This window comes from Leuresthes tenuis, unplaced genomic scaffold, assembly GCF_036924035.1.
Source record: "Leuresthes tenuis unplaced genomic scaffold, fLeuTen1.0.hap1 SCAF_1, whole genome shotgun sequence".
Classification (NCBI taxonomy): domain Eukaryota; kingdom Metazoa; phylum Chordata; class Actinopteri; order Atheriniformes; family Atherinopsidae; genus Leuresthes; species Leuresthes tenuis.
Genome location: NW_027325355.1, coordinates 37842137 through 37859116, shown reverse-complemented (window position 1 = coordinate 37859116; position 16980 = coordinate 37842137). Strand labels below are relative to the sequence as shown.

The window sequence follows — 16980 nt, the reverse complement described above, 5'->3', positions numbered from 1 at the left end:
TTGATGACGAGCTGATCATTTGAATCAGGTGTGGTGGAGGAGGGAAAATTCGAAAACATGCAGGGCAGTGGGTCATGAGGACCGGAATTGAGAAACACTGCGTTAACTGGTGAGACTGAGCGTGCATGGTTGTGTCCCTGTGATAGACTGGCGACCTGTCCAGATGTACCTCTCACCCAATGACAGCAGGGATAGGCTCCAGCCCCACCCTGTAATCCTGAATTGGATTAAGGTGCATAGAAAATGGATGTTCTATAGGAATCTTTGATAAATATTAATTAAGTATTAATTATTTGGCCATTAAGCCAAATGCTAAATATGGAGCGACGTGTGTACAAGGTGAAGGTTTTATTGTTCCACACTCAGTGCCTTGTGGAGTTTAAGAAAACAACGCAAATCGTATCTGCATTTAAAGAGTCGTGCCCTAATCTATTACTGATGTTGAGATGGCTTCTCTGAGCACTCTCTGTGACATACAAATGGAGCACAACATCAACTCGTGAAAGAGGGCAGACTGTGTGATCAACAGTCTCAAATGTTTCTAACAGATCAATGAAGAGGTCAGCAAAATATTTTCTTTATCCAGGATAAAGATCTCATAAATGACCGATTCTGCTGGTAAATAGAAAAAGCAGTGTCGAGCAAAGAGACTCATAATAGTTTTAATTCACTGCTCAGTTAAAAACATTGAACTACTGATAACGGTCCATCATTCAGTCATCGTTAATGATGTAGCATCTTTCCTACTGACATAATCATGAACATGATCATGGAGCAACAATGAAATAAAGTTAGGATGAGGGGTCCAATTTGCGTTACCTGCTGCATGTGAAGCTGTTTAGGACATTTGGTCACAGTTTTGGCTTCCTGATCAACACGAGATTAACTTCTGTCCAGTTGATCTCTCTGAGCTAACAACAGCAATAGTCTCTTCTAAACCATCAACTTGTATGTTAGACCCAATCCCAACCAGACTGTTCAAGGAGGTTTTCCCCTTAATTGACACTTCCATATTGGATTTGATCAATCGGTCTTTGTTGACAGGATATGTACCTCAGACTTTTAAGGTTGCTGTAATTAAACCTTTACTTAAAAATCCTACTCTTGATTCAGAAGTGTTGGCTAATTATCGACCTATATCCAATCTCCCTTTTTTTGTCTAAAGTTCTTGAAAAAATAGTTGCAGTTCAACTTTGTGATCATTTACATAGAAATAATCTGTTTGAAGAGTTTCAGTCAGGATTCAGAGTGCATCATAGCACAGAAACAGCACTGGTGAAAGTTACCAATGATCTCCTCTTAGCCAACAACAAACAACAATCAGTTGCTGAATGAAAGTAGGACTGGTAGAGATATGCAGCAGAGCTTGATGAACTGATGAGAAACAGCTGTGTCTGAGGAACCTAATGGAGCAGAGAGCAGCCACACACACAACCACACCTCATCGCACAGGTGACGACAAGACAAACACACATCGGGAAAAAGGGAAGTGACACAGAAATGCAGAAACTTATCACACTGGACTGTAATTAGCTTGAATTGGACTGTATCCTGGGATTGCCTTGAGATACAACTTGCTGTGGTTTGAGGCTTTATAAATAAAGCTGAATTGAATTGGTTTTAAAGTGTGTTTGATTGAATTTAACAGTATACCACACAAAGTGTAGGCTGAAACATAGTGAAGCCTACAAGGCAGAGAAAGTGTAAAAAATAAGAAAAACACATCAAAGTGCATCCAGTTGGCAATTTTTACTGTCTGAAATATCTTTTAAATGAAAGAAAGTTCACTGCGAAAAAAAATCCCACTAAGTACAGGAAAACTTTACAGCTGTACAATTACAGCATTTCACATACACAGAGCCAGCTGTTAGGTGACATATTCATGGGGTACGTGTGGCAGTCAGTGACAGATGGAGATATACCTGGATTTTACTCAATTTCAACTCCCTCAGTATAAACAGCTAGAGTTCACTAAGTAGAGGAGACTGGCTTTTACAGCGAAACACTGATCCGAAGCAGAGCTCCGACTCAACCGTGCACTACTTCTGGAAATCACAGCTCACTGACATGACTGTGAGTCTTAAATATTGTGTGAAAAACAGGAGGTAGGGGAGTACAAACTGAAAAGAAAACCAGAGTCCAAATAAAAGCAGATCATTTAGCACATTTGTTAAAAAGGATTTTCCAGTAAAAGCTGGTGAAAACAGAAACAGAGCCTTTTTAACAGGTGCTGATTGGAATCAGGTGAAGAAAACTGATGATGCTCATGATTAAGCTTCTGTAGCTCCTGTGATTTTGACTGATTGAGGTGGTGATCACTGCTGGCTCTACACTGCTAAAGTGTGTGCTAATTTACACTGGCCATGCAAATCACCCAATCCTTTCACATGAGTTGGCCACAGACTTGTTGTTAAAAAGGAAAATCACAACAGTTATAGTTCATACAGAAAAAAAGCCATCTGTGAACCAAGGAAAGACTGAACTCCATCTGACTGTTCCTTCCCCTCAGACTTCCTCTGGACCTAACTGCTGTTGTGACGAAGTGTCACATCTGGCTCAGCTGGAGTTAATTGTTCTTTTTCCAGCAGGTCATCATATTTTAATGTATGGCCTTACAAACAGTCTCTGTTAGGACGTGTTCAGTTAGTTTAAATCTCTTATGTCTTTAGAGACTTTGGAAATTTGTCTTTTTTGTTAATAGCATATCGGCCTGTACCAGGACACCTCTTCATATGTACGCCCATCAAAAAGCTGTTGTGACAGCATCAAATGGAAATAACCAAAACAACAAAATGACCACAGATCTGCTTCCTGCAGTGAGGACGAGACAAGAGAGGCTCATTGCAACCAGACTATATAGAACTGTTTCTGGTCAACACCTGACGGACCCTCCCACCTACCCACCTAAGCCAATTACTGCAGGGTGGCAAGGGCCGTCACACAGTAAAGTTCAATTAATTTAGAAGCACATTTCTGAGCTGAAAGAAGCTAGCTCTGATAACTGCATTAATCTGTTTGTCTGATGGAAAAGCATGATCAAAAATCAGTTTTTAGCGGGTTCCAGAGGTCCCAGATGGATACTCTGAGTCTGAGTCATATTGAAGTTGTCCCAAACAACATCATTTCAGTTTAGTAGTCTTGCATTGTAGTCTTTCCAATTCCATACTTTTTTCATCTCCATTTCCATTTCTTCTCATTGCTGATATAAAAGGCTGGAAGCTCGGTCTGTTGGACATAAAAAATAAAACTTACTAGTACTTAAGTTTTCCACGTTATTCCTGTAAACCACGTTTCTAATGGAAAATGTAACACATTACTGGATAAATGAAAGAGATTTCTAGTAGCTACCATGACTTTTAGTCATTAATGTCAGTTAATGTGCTTTGTGTCTGAAAGCCATCTGCTCTAGCAGATGTAGTGTTGAAATTACTTGCATGTATTCCTCTCCTCAGACACTGTCCCTGTGACATATTTGGACATAATTGGTCTTTCTTTAAAATAGATAAATCGATAAAAGCAAATGTGTGTTTAAACACATTAAAGAGGGAACAGATTATTTCAGCCAGCCTGTTTTTCTCCCTCTGAAATATTATGTTCCCCCCTATATCTTGGACGAAGTGTAAGCAATCATCACTATCCATCCATCCATTTTCTATACCGTCAATCCATTAATCGGGTAGCGGGTGGGCTGGAGCCTATCCCAGCAGTCATCGAGCGAAAGGCGGGGTACACCCTGGACAGGTCGCCAGTCCATCACAGCAATCATCTCTAGTTTTTGGTAATTTATTCCACTCATGATACTCAACTATTCCTGTGAATTTGAACACATTAGCTCCTTTCTTACCAAAGTTACTTGGGGGAACAAATGTGTGGGAACACAGTGTTTGGGTGACTGACTGTGTTATCTGTTAAACTATCGTTCAAGTGAACACGACTCAAGTTGGAAAAGACTATGGTTCTTTCAGTTTTTTATCGCTGCACTTACTTCGGCGTCTGTGGCGTTTTTTCCAGCGTGATCAAACGGCATTAGTTCTTCGGCTGATATTGGAATCTCAGAGTGTTTGTTTAATATGCATCAGCAGAGATTTGACATTTAAAGTGATGAGTGTCAGCAACACAAAGTTGAGACACTAGCGCCATCATAACCGATGGGAGCCATAATTAGAAAATGATATTTTTTATGGATATATGTAACTAAAGTTACTCATGTGACTGCAGTGATCTGAGAAATATCTGAAGAATAGATGAGAGAAAATTACACACTGATGATGATGATCGACAGTTGAGCTTTTACTCCAGCAGACACTGTGGATGTGGGCCAGATCACTTGTATTATATGCTATCAGAAACCTGCCCTTATCCATAACTCTAACAAATACATGTTCCACACATGAGTTTAGTATAAAACCACGACATGTGTTCAGGTGTTCAAATCGCTCCAGCTGCTCTCATTGATGGTAATGTAAAATCAGCTCTTTTTTTTTTTTTAATTTCTGACATTACAATGCAATCTACGTATTCCGGGAGGGCTCGCAGTAACGTGCTTTCATCATACCTGTAAAGATAGCTACCGTAGCCACCACGCGCTAGTCCTTTTCAAGGTCAGCATGGCAAGTAGAACAACTGAATAGTTTAATTAATGTAAACCAGTATAAATAGTTTGGTATCTTTGATTAACAACAGAAATTGTAACTATTTGTAATTGAAAATCAATGCTAATATAAAGTCCATCCATCCATTTTCTATAACTGCAGGAGACTATCCCATCAGGTGAGAGGCAGGGTACAACCTGGACAGGTCACCAGTCCATCACAGGGCCACAGAGAGACAAACCACACACACTCAATCCCAAGGATAATTTTAGAGATGCCAGTTAACTGAATGTGCATGTTTTTGGATGGTGGGAGGAAGCCAGGGTAACCAGAGAGAATCCACACAAACTCAGGGAGAAGATGCCAACTCCACACAGAAAGCCATGAGTTGAACGAGGAACCCTCTTGCTGTGAGAAAACAGGGTTAACCAGCACACCACCGTATAGCCCAAATCTAAAGTCAAGAACTGTAAATAAACACTAATGTTTTCAACTTGTATCGAGTTCTTGTCTTAATTAATGGTGAAGCAGATATCTCTCTCCACGGTGAAAGGTATTTGAAGGTAAACTGATTACCTACTAGTATGTGGCAAATGCAGCTAAAGGGAAAATCCTGATCTTGTAATCTAGTGCTTAGGTGAGTAGTTGATAAAGTGAGTTTACCAGAACAAAACAAAATTGTAACTTGCTACTTATTAATTTACTCACTGAACAGGTCACTTTAGTCATCATCAATACTTTTATCCCCCTGAGAAATTTCTCAGGGGACACCACTGAAAATAAATCACAAAAATCTCTTCCAGAAGTGGAACTAGTTCCTACCCTTTACTCTTTCATCACTTTTTTTAATGTGGAGCTGTGAATTGTCAAAATGACTGTCTACGTCCTGAGTTAAAATCCCAGCAGTGCCTGAAGTTTTATGAAAAACGTTAACATGGTGCCAGAGCTGTTGATGCCAATGCTTCAGCAGTGCTGGACTTCCAAAACAGTCTGTATTTGGAGGCACTTTTACTCGTAGCTTTAACTATTCTTGAAGTACAAAACCACAAAAACCACTTCCTGAAGAGGATCAAGTTCCTGCTCTTTATTCTTCCGTCTGTTTCAGAATCATATGGCGCTGTGGCTTAGCTGGTCAAAGTGCCTGTCTTACAAAGAGGAGATCCTGGGTTTAAATCCCAGCAGTGCCTGTCGGCCTTCATAAATAACTATGAATTGGCATGTAAAATAGGTTATCATCAGGGTTCTCCTAAATGCTTGACGCAGGTCCTCTTTATAAAAGTGCGTATAAATAGCCCACAGCTTTTAGCATGTTATTTATTCCTATTTTAGGCCTTCGGAGTGTAACTTTACGCCGTTTACATAACATGTCAAATGGTTAAGCTACAGTACGGTGGAGGGTATCCTCCTTTCACACTACAAACCATCAAAATTAATGTACAAACTATTGTCCAGTGTCTCCCCCAGAGACTCCAAAAAGGGTGGGTACTCTGAACTGCTGTTTGGCGCATAGGTACAAACAACAGTCAGGACCCGTCCTGCCACCCGAAGGCAGAGGGAGGCTACCCTCTCGTTCACTGGGGTAAACCCCAATGTACTGGCACACAGCCGGGGGGCAATAAGTATGCCCACACCTGCTCTGTGCCTCTCACCACGGGCAACTGCAGAGTGGAAGAGAGTCCAACCCCTCTCAAGAGGAATGGTTCCAGAGCCCAAGCCGTGCGTCGAGGTGAGTCCGACTATATGTAGCCGGAACCGCTCAGCCTCGCGCACCAGCTCCGGCTCCTTCCCCAACAGAGAGGTGACATTCCACGTCCCAAGAGCTAGCTTCAGTAGCCGAGGATCAGACCGCCAAGGCCTCCACCTTCGGCTGCTACCCAGCTCACATAGCACCCGACCCCCTTGGCCCCTCCCACGGGTGGTGAGCCCGTCGGAAGGGGGACCCACGTCATGATTTCGGGCTATGCCCGACCGAGCCCCATGGGCACAGGCCCGGCCACCAGGCGCCCGCTGCCGGGCCCCATCCCCGGGCCTGGCTCCGGTGGGAGGCCCCGGTATCCCATATCCGGGCAAGGGATCACGAGGTCCAAATTTCTTGCTCATCATAAGGAGTCTTTTGAGCTGTTCTTTGTCTGGTCCCTCATCTAGGATCTGTTTGCCTTGGGTGACCCTACCAGGGGCTTGAAGCCCTGGGCAACATAGCTCCAAGACTCATTGGGGCACGCAAACTCCCCCACCATGATAAGGTGACAGCTCATGTCATTTATTCCTATTTTAGGCCTTCAGAGTGTAACTTTACGCCGTTTACATAACATGTCAAATGGTTAAGCTACAGTACGGTGGAGGGTATCCTCCTGATACACTACAAACCATCAAAATCAATGTACAAACCATGAAATACTCAGAGTTAGAGTAAAGCTCAGGGCAGAACGTTATTTCCTCGAAATACATAGCGGAAAATAACATGCAAACGTGCAAAAAAGCCTTGTAAAAACATGGTAAATAACTTGGCGTGTAATAAGTACACCGCTTCATGAGATCGGACTTTAACTGGTGAAGTGCCTTCCTCATGAACAGGAGGATCTGAGTTCAAAACCCTAGAGAATCGGCAAGATATGATGAAGTTTTGAACCAATTGGAGGCACTTCTCCTCATAGCTTTAGCTATTCTTGAAGTACAGAACCACAAAAACCACTTCCTGAAGTTGATCAACTTCCTACTCTCTATTCCTCCATCAGTTTTTTTGATTGATAAGGCGCTGTGGCTTAGCTGGTCAAAGTGCCTGTCTTGTTAACAGGAGATCCTGGGTTCAAATCCCAGCAGTGCCTTTAGCTTAATGATAAACATTAACATGGTGCCAGAGCTGCTGATGCCAATGCTTCAGGAGTGCTGGACTCCCAAAACGCTCTGTATTTGGACACATTTTGACTCATGGCTTTAACTATTCTTGAAGTACAGAAGATTGAACTGAGATTTAATCCAACTAGCTTCACATATAGAGATGATATTAAAAACAAAAAGCTTTGTTTTATGCAAAGATCACATGAATTTCGGAAATAAATCACAAAAAACACTTCCTGAAGAGGATCAAGTTCCTGATCTCTATTCCTCCATCAGTTTTTTTGATTGATAAGGCGCTGTGGCTTAGCTGGTCAAAGTGCCTGTCTAGTAAACAGGAGATCCTGGGTTTAAATCCCAGCAGTGCCTGTGGTTTATAGAGTTATCTATGATGTAGCCAACAAAAAAGGGTTTATATCATGGTTCTACTTAATGCTTTGCATTGCTCCTCTTCATCAACTAATGGACTTTTCTATGAGCATCCTGATTATTATGAGTCTGTTCTTTGGTCACAGTTGATAAAAATGTTTTTAGAAATCAGAGTTAGTTTTGGGAGAGGCTCTGGAGCTCACTTCCTGAAGTGTACACTTATTATGATATTATATATTATTATAATTAAAATATTAACTTGTGTTTCCCTGTTCCAACAGGTATCCTTTGAATGGTATTATGGTGTTTTTCCCCCCTCTTTTCCCTCTTTTCTGTCTTCTCAAACCCCAGCTGGTGGAGGCGGATGGCCACCCTTCCTGGTTCTGGTTCTGCCAGAGGTTTCTTCCTGGTTCTGGTTCTGCCAGAGGTTTCTTCCTGGTTCTGGTTCTGCCAGAGGTTTCTTCCTGTTAAAAGGGAGTCGTTCCTTTCCACAGTCGCCTCAGGCTCAGGACGGGAGATTGGACTGAAGACAAGTTTCGGTGCAATCTGTTGGTTTCCTTAGCTAGGATATTGTTTTTTGAATTGGCTCTATATGAATGAATTGGATTATTTTTAAATTAATTAATTGGATTTCATTGGATTATGATTACAATGAATTGAATTCCAACTGGCTTGAATTGGACTATATTATTTAAGTTCCTTAAGATGACAATTGTTTTAATTTGGCGCTATATAAATAAAACTGAATTGAAATGAAAATTGAATTGAATTGAGTTGGTAATGTGAGTTGACCAAGAAAAAACTAATTGTGACAGCTAACTTATTAATCTACCCATTGAACGGGTCACTTTTGTCATCATCGCTACTATCATCCCCCCTGAGAAATCTGTCAGGAGCTGCCAATGTAAATGAGCATAAACTTTGTGCTCCTTACTAAATCAGTTTTTAATATGAAGCTCAACAGACTACAGGAAAATCACAATTAAATTTTAATGAAGTCAGTTGACTTTAACGTCTTCTCTGTGATGGTTTTCTGCTTCTGTGTTTTTCCTCATGAGACGTCCATCTGTCCTCTGGGATTTTTCTACGTATTTAAGGGTAGAACATTTTAGAATAGTTAACAAATAATTGCAGGCTCTGTTGTTGTCATAGGAGAATAATAATCTAAAACCTCTTCAACAAGTAGACTTTTATTCAGGATAGATTAGTTTCAGAAAACAATAGGCAGATCTAATTGAGCTAAATTGGACTCCATGAATTAGTTTCATTAGGGAGTACAGTGTACAATAAAGATAAAAACACATTCATATAAAGTTTAATTTAACAAAACACTGGAGGGCAGTTTTAGGATCATTTGAATGTGGCAAATAATGAAATATTTCTGACATTTAAATCTGTGTCACTCTAGATTAATTAGCATCTATTGTCCAAATGTTGCTAAGCAACAAAGATTGTTCAGAGCCAAACTGACCTTTGACCAACCAAAATTGATCAGTTGGTATGTTACAGGGAGGAGGATGAGATGGGAGTTGATGTGAGGAGAAATAGGCAGGAAGTAAAGTGAATCAGGGAGTCGAGGTGGAAACAGCCTTGAAACATCAGAGGGACATTTTGATTTCTTTGCTTCTATGCTGCACTAATGAGTCTACGTCATCCTGTGTTTTCTGTGTCAAAAGGAGCCAGCAGAAAGCAAGCTGACAACCATGGGCTGTCAAAGCTCTGACCATCATACCTCCACTTGTGTTAAGGACACAGAGGAGCCTCCTCTTTTCTTTAAATAAGCTGAGTGGTGAATGTTAACAGGCTGAGTTTATTCAACTCGAAAACTTCTGTCGCATCAAATGTAGACATGGAAGGTCAGTCAGTCAATTATTTTCCATGTTTTACTTAAAAGGGACATATCGTGAACAACTCCAAGTATATATATTATGTATAATATTATAGTATATATATATTATGTATTGAAAATACCTTTGTATAACAAACCCAGATTTTTCTTAAAGTTGACCCTTCTACACCCTCAGCTCAGCCTGGGTTTAAAAAAGGCTGTTTTTGCTCATATCTATTTAAACCACAAAATTACTTTGTCTTTTATTGTCACAGTCTCATTCATTTAGACATAAATTACATGTTTCAACAGAGATGTAATAATTGTATTCAAGTCTCTTCATGTGCATGGGGCCACCAGAAAGTGTCCAATAAGAGTGTCATAGAATTCTATCCATCCATACATCCATTTTCTATACCCACTTAATCAGTCAGTTTGGTTGCGGGGGGGCTGGAGCCTATCCCAGCGGTCATTTGGTAAGAGGCGGGGTACACCCAGGGCAGGTCGCCAGTCCATCACAGGGCCATACAGAGACAAACAACCACACTCACTCCTGAGGATAATTTTAGAGACACCAATTAACCTAACATGCATATTTTTGGACAGTGGGAGGAAACCAGAGTACCCGCAGAGAACCCACGCATACACGGGGAGAACATGCAAACTCCACACAGAAAGGGCCCAGCCAGGAGTTGAACCTGGAACCCTCTGCTTTGAGGCAACAGCACTAACCAGCGCTAGTTGTGTTCATTTTATAGCTGTTGTCAACCGACAATGGCTGAAGGAGGAGAAGAAATGGATTTAAAACTTTTAAACTTATGCCAGAAATGCCAGAAACGTTCTTCACATGCCCCATTGAAAGCTTTGAAGCCTACCCTGAAGTTTGAGAATTTTCTCGGCTTCTTTGTTGATAAAGTTGCGAAAATTAGATCACTGATCTTACCTCCCTCATATGATCTGTCCATTTCAGTCTCCTGTTCTGCTGTCTTCAACCAGTTTGAGCCTGTGTCTCTCTCCTTTTTAGGAGATTATTGATCATATGAAACCTTCAGGTTCCCCCACAGATTCTATCCCCCTCACCTTTTTAAAGAAGCTTATACTACCATAGGACCTTCTGTTCTGGGTATTGTTAATAGCAGTCTGAAGGTTTTTAAACATGTTGTAGTGCAACTGCTGATTCAAAAACCTGGTCTTGACCATCATATGGCAATATGAAAACAAGAATGTCAAATGGTTGATTTTAGCAGGGAAAAAGGAGGGAGAGACAATAAGGAGAGGTGGCGTCTCTGATGTATTATAAACCACAGTGAAGCTGTCCTAAGATGTTGCTGTGTGTTTATTACAGTAAATGGGCATCCCATGCAGTCCAGTGAAGTTGTGTTTCTTCTAACTGTAGGTGTTCTAGTCAGGTTTTAAAAACCTCCACAGTACAGAATCTGCACTTTTAAGGGTTTTTAATGACATATTTTTTGTGCTTTAAGCCAAACAGCTGCTTTTGATACTGTGGACCTGTGTGGGCAATTGGAATGTGTGAGCATTAAAGGTACCACCATTGGACTGGTTTAGATCCTACCTGGCTGAGAGAAGGTTTTGTGTTTCCTTCTACAGAGTCTCTCCACTCTGGTGTGCCTCAGGGGCCTATTCTTGTACCACTCCAGTCCAACACTATTAAAATGTCTCAATGACATCTAAGCATGGATGACGTTAAACTTCCTGAGCTTGAATCATAAGAAAACTGAGGTCATACTGTTCTGTTCAACTGGCTCCCCTGGAACCCCCCCACCCCCATTAATCTTGGCTCTTTGACATCCATCCATCCATCTATCATCTACCGTTTCTCCGGCGGTCGGGTCACATGGGCAGCAGCTTGAGAGGAGAAATACCCAGATGTCCCTGTCCCCGGCCACTTCCTCCAGCTCTTCCGGGGGGACCCCGAGGCATCCCCAGGTCAGCCAAGAGACATAGTCTCTCCAACGTGTCCTGGGTCTCCCCCGGGGTCTCCTCCCAGTGGGACGTGCCCGGAACACCTCCCCAGGGAGGCGTCCAGGGGGCATCCTAACCAGATGCCCGAGCCACCTCATCTGACTCCTCTCAATGCGGAGGAGCAGCGGTTCTACTCCGAGCCCCTCCCGGATGACTGAGCATCTGATCCTATCTCTAAGGGAGGCCCAGACACCCTGCGGAGGAAACCCATTTCGGCCGCTTGTCTTTGCGATCTCGTTCTTTTGGTCTCTACCCACAGCTCGTGACCATAGGTGAGGATGGGAACGTAGACTGACCAGTAAATAGAGAGCTTCACCTTCTGGCTCAGCTCCTTCTTCACAGCGACGGGTCGGTGCAGAGCCCGCAACACTGCAGACGCCGCACCGATCCGCCCGTCAATCTCCCGCTCCATTCGTCCCTCACTGTGAACAAGACCCGAGATACTTTAACTCCTCCACTTAGGGAAGGATCTCATTCCCGACCCGGAGAGAGCATTCCACCCTTTTCCTTTGACATCATATGTGAAATCCACTGTGGTCAATCTGGGGGTGATGATTGACTGTGATCTCAAATTTGACAAATAGATCAGCTCTGTATAAAAAAAAACACGAGTTAAATAAATTGAGAAAAAAAGCCAAGTCCTGCCATTTTGTCAAGGCAGGGCTTGGAAAAAGTGATCCATTGTGGAACCAAAAGTGGTTAACTAAACTCCAGGTTATTTGTAGTTGTTTGGAATGTGATCTTTATATGTTTTTTGTTCTAAATGTTCTTTAAAATTTAAGTTCAAGACTGTTTATCTCACAAGAGTGGAGCAGTAAAAACATCTTCTAAAAAAAAAAAACTAGTGTACATATGTTATTGTTCTTTTTTAAATGTTCTTTCGGTGAGCAAAAAGCTGACAGGAGTGTGCATCTTACTTTGGTGCAGATCTCTGGAAGTCCCCGTGAACGATGCATGATGTGCGAGCTCATGAGTCAGGAAAAGGAAAAGGAGAAGGAGAAAGGGGTATTAGGAAAAACTATTGGTGAACTGCAAGTTCGGCTGCAGGACATAAACGGATGTAAGCGTGAATTTCACATTTAACTTGCTAATGATGTTCCAGCGTTAGCTGAGAAGTTAGCGACATGTTAGCCGCTTCTGGAAGACAACCTTCACACAGAGTTACTTCACCTGGGTCGTCAGTCCTCGGTCCCTCTCTTGTCATCAATATTCAAGTCAATTCAATTTTATTTACATAGCGCCAGATTACAACAATTGTCATCTCAAGGCACTTAAATAATATAGTCCAATTCAAGCCAATTGGAATTCAATTCATTGTAATAATAATCCAATTTATTCATATAGAGCCAATTAAAAAAATATATATATATCCTAGCTAAGGAAACCAACAGATTGCACCGAAACTTGTCTTCAGTCCAATCTCCCGTCCTGAGCCTGAGGGACTGTGGAAAGGAACAACTCCCTTTAACAGGAAGAAACCTCTGGCAGAACCAGAACCAGGAAGAAACCTCTGGCAGAACCAGACTCAGGAAGAAACCTCTGGCAGAACCAGAACCAGGAAGGGTGGCCATCCGCCTCGACCAGCTGGGGTTTGAGAAGACAGAAAAGAGGGAAAAGAGGGGGGAAAAACACCATAACACCATTCAAAGGATACCTGTTGGAACAGGGAAACACAAGTTAATAACCACAATAATGTCACATGTACATAATATCATTTGAGAAATTAAACAGGGGGAAAAAGAGAGCAAAGTGAGGAAAGGTGTGACAGATGAGGTCCCCCAGCAGTCTAAGCCTATAGCAGCTTAACTATGGGATGTTTCAGGATTACCTGAGCCATCCCTAACTATAAGCTTTATCAAAAAGGAAAGTTTTAAGCCTAATCTTAAAAGTGGAAAGGGTGTCTGCTTCCCGGACATTTACTGGCAGCTTATTCCACAGAGAGGGGCCTGATAACTGAAGGCTCTGCCTCCCATTCTACTTTTAGAAACTCTGGGAACAACAAGTAAACCTGCAGTTTGGGAGCAAAGTGCTCTGTTAGGAAAATATCTTACAATGAGATCTTTAAGATATGATGGAGCTCGGTCATTAAGAGCTTTATATGTGAGAAGAAGAATCTTAAATTCTATTCTGAATTTAACAGGTAGCCAATGAAGAGAAGCTAAAACTGGAGAAACATGATCTCTCCTGTTAGTTCTCATCAGAACTCTGGCTGCAGCATTTTGGATCAGCTGGAGGCTTTTCAGAGAATATGTGGGACAGCCCAATAATAAGGAATTACAGTAGTCCAATCCTGAAGTAACAAATGCATGAACTAGTTTCTCTGCATCACCCTGAGACAGGATGTTCCTGATTTTAGCAATATTACGAAGGTGAAAGAAGGCAGACCTAGAAACCAGTTTTATATGTGCGTCAAATGATAAATTCTGGTCAAAAATAACTCCAAGGTTCCTCACTGTAGAACTAGAAGACAAGGAAATACCATCTAGAGTAACTATATAACTAGACAATTTCTCCCTGAAGCGCTCAGGTCCAAAGAGAACAACTTCAGTTTTGTCTGAATTTAAAAGCAGACAGTTCTGAGTCATCCAGGTCTTTATGTCTTTAAGACAGGCTTGTAGTCTGATATCCATCTCCAACCTGGTTCCCTTCGGTTATCTTCATCTTTGTCCACATCACGGTGCTCACTGACATTTGCTGTTAAAGAGGGTGGTAGGACTTTGAGTGCACTCATTTCATTTATTTTATTTAATTAGGCCATTCGTTTGAACTTTTGGGACAATTCACTTTCAAATACCTGAGATCTCAGAGGTTTTTGTTATTTTCATGATATATTTTTGGTTCAATTGTGGTCCAAATTACTAGGAAAATGTATTTAAACACAACTGTATGGTGAATCCAGATTTGAGCACTAATACACTGGGTACTGTAATATTTTCTATGCAGTATTCACTTGACTTTATTTTTTTTTAATGATCATGTGAAGGATCTTTATTATAATATACATTCTTTAAACCTTCAGTCTGTTGTTGCGTGTTATTTGGGGTAGACATTTGGGGCGGCTGTAGCTCAGGAGGAAGAGCAGTCGCCCACCAATCGGAAGGTCGGTGGTTGGACTCTGGCTTCCCTGGCTACATGTCAAAGTGTCCTTGGGCAAGACACTGAACCCCACGTTGCCTCCTGATGTATCCATCAGGGTATGAATGTGTGTGAATGATTAGAAAGCACGTAGTTATATGTATCTTAAGACGTGCTGTATGAGTGTGTGTGTGTGTGTGAGTGGGTGAATGTGGTGTGTAGTGTTAGAAGCGCTTTGAGTGGTCAGTTTGACTAGAAAAGCGCTATACAAGTACAGTCCATTTACATTACAGGTCTAAATAAAAAATTAGTCAGGTAATCAGCAGTCTCCTCATCGAGTCTAGTTTAAGTTGACCCTCATTTTCATATTTTAACACTGCCTTAAAGTGACAAGTGAAGGGAGGGGTTACACATGCTCATATTTCAATTCGTCTAGACTACTGTAACGCTCTGTATGCTGGGGTCAGCTGGGGTCAGCCGGGCTTCCCTCTATCGTGCTCTCTGAGATCCGCTGATCATGCCAAAGAATGTCGTCACATCTGGTGAGATGCCTTCATGCAATAGTACAGTTCTGTCTTAATTTTATTTTAGATTTACATTATTTCTATTACTTCGTCTTTCATTACACAAGTTCACAGTTACAGTAGACTTAAGGTTAACGTTTCAGCGTTCTCACAAAGTAGAAAATGTCCGTATGTGTACTGTTACTGTTCATGTTATAGACTCAGTAGCCCAGTCTGCAGCTGTGGAGGCTCTGTTGTTGATGATAAAAGATCCCACAGGCTGTCGGGACAGCAAGCATCTGAGCTGTTATAAGGTCCAGTCTATGCTTTCAACTGCAAAACAAATGACTGGCTGAACATTATTTACTTTTTAAAATAACTAGTCTCAAATATCTATCCAAACTGTGCTGTTCACCGCTCTGCATTTCAAATGTGCAGTCAGAGATAAAACAAATAGATAACACTGATGTCTGTTTTTTTATTCATCTCCACTCTTCTTTCTTATATTTGCTTGTTAGATAATTAGACATCTGCCACAGTGACATCTGAAGTGGTGCTCTGTTGTGTGCAAATCTAATCGCTGAAAACTAGTTTAATCCATGCATATTTCGAAAGAGGGAGCAGTCAGCTTCCACAGGGTGACGACGGTAGACGTCATACACTGTATTCACACAGAGGTGTGGTTTGCTGTGTATAAATGCAATCTTTAGGTGAGTCAATTTAACCAATACCCAGAAGGGTTTTCAGCCCTCAATAAAGACTGATTGTCATGGAGGTTTACATTATAAGTGCTTTATCATCTGTAAAGTGTTGAACATATAGACACAACATATTTCAAAAGCAGGTTTGTGTTTCATATATTCCATAGAGAGGGGAGCATACCGTAAACATGATGATATCATGTACAGATGACATCATTGCTGTCATTAACTTGTGTTTCTCTCTCTCAGCAGGTATCTCTGGCCTGGTGTTACGCTGCTTGTTGTCCCCTCTTTCCTGTCCTCTCAGCCCCAGCTGGTCCAGGCAGATGGACCCTTCCTGGTTCTGGTTCTGATGGAGGTTTCTTCCTGTTAAAGGGAGTTTTTCTCTCCAGTCGCCTCATGCAGCTCAGGATGGGGGATTGAACTGAAGAGAAGTTTCAGTGCAATCAGTTGGTTTCCTTAGCTCAGAAATAGTTTTGAATTGGCTCTGTACAAATGAATTGGGCTAATTTTTTAATTAAATTAGTTGTATTTGATTGGATTACGATTACAGTTAATTGGACTTGGTGTGGTTGTCAGCATGGCCTCACAGCAGAGGGTTCCTGGTTCTAATCTTAGCTGGATCTTTCTGTGTGTGGTATAACTTATCAGTGATTTGAAAAGTAAACCACCTAACCTACAAACCTATACCTAAACTGTCAGGTAAAATGAACACAAAATTATAAAAAGAATTTAAGAATGAATCAAAACAAGTTCGTCCAGAACTGGAATAAAAATATCACAGAAAGAAAGAAGAAAAAAATATATACGTAACAGAATCAAAAATTAATTTAAAAAAAACACCCAAAAAAGACATGGAGAGGGCAGGGCCTTGATTCTGCTGGAACCACAAAGTTCAGGGTCAGAATGAATTGTGAGATTGCCAGACAGAGATTGGGTTTAGGCCACATACACACAGAATATATCAGGAAGTGTAAAAGGATCTCACAAACTGAAGGAACTTCAGTGCATGATGCCATGTTCATGCCTCTGTGTTATTCTTGTTAATAAATTCCCCATAAGAGGCTGTAAAGGTGAGTCTCACTACTCTTTTC

General features: G+C 41.4%; 3 non-coding genes across 3 annotated transcripts; all 3 read left to right on the top strand.

The window, feature by feature from the left end:
* Positions 1 to 5705: 5705 nt before the first annotated feature.
* On the top strand, positions 5706 to 5779 carry trnav-uac (transfer RNA valine (anticodon UAC)). The gene has a single exon. It is a non-coding gene; the product is annotated as a tRNA-Val (tRNA).
* A 1564-nt stretch (positions 5780 to 7343) lies between these two features.
* Positions 7344 to 7417, top strand: trnat-ugu (transfer RNA threonine (anticodon UGU)). The gene has a single exon. It is a non-coding gene; the product is annotated as a tRNA-Thr (tRNA).
* Positions 7418 to 7722: 305 nt separating this feature from the next.
* trnat-agu (transfer RNA threonine (anticodon AGU)) lies at positions 7723 to 7796 on the top strand. Its single transcript has one exon. It is a non-coding gene; the product is annotated as a tRNA-Thr (tRNA).
* Positions 7797 to 16980: the final 9184 nt, after the last annotated feature.